The 205-nt window shown below is 35.6% G+C and overlaps 1 protein-coding gene across 1 annotated transcript in view; it reads right to left on the reverse strand.

Moving 5' to 3' along the window:
- Positions 1-205, reverse strand: part of LOC119590391 — a 2,971-nt gene that overhangs the window by 2,541 nt on the left and 225 nt on the right. The gene's annotated exons all lie outside the window — the stretch shown is intronic.

The following is a 205-nucleotide window of genomic DNA, read 5'->3' on the forward strand; positions in this document are numbered from 1 at the left end:
CGTATGTATATATTCTTATGACTGAATGAATATTTTTCAATAAATCAACAAGTCTCGGACATTGTCTCGGAGGTTCGTCACACACAAAACCCGAGACCTGCAAGGCTACCCTTTCCAACCCATCACAACCTTTCCCTTATTCTTTGAATTATTTTTTCTCTCTCTCTTTCTTTTCCATATTTTTTCTAATAATCTTGTTTGGATG

The sequence above is a fragment of the Penaeus monodon genome, chromosome 27 (assembly GCF_015228065.2).
Source record: "Penaeus monodon isolate SGIC_2016 chromosome 27, NSTDA_Pmon_1, whole genome shotgun sequence".
NCBI classification, from domain to species: domain Eukaryota; kingdom Metazoa; phylum Arthropoda; class Malacostraca; order Decapoda; family Penaeidae; genus Penaeus; species Penaeus monodon.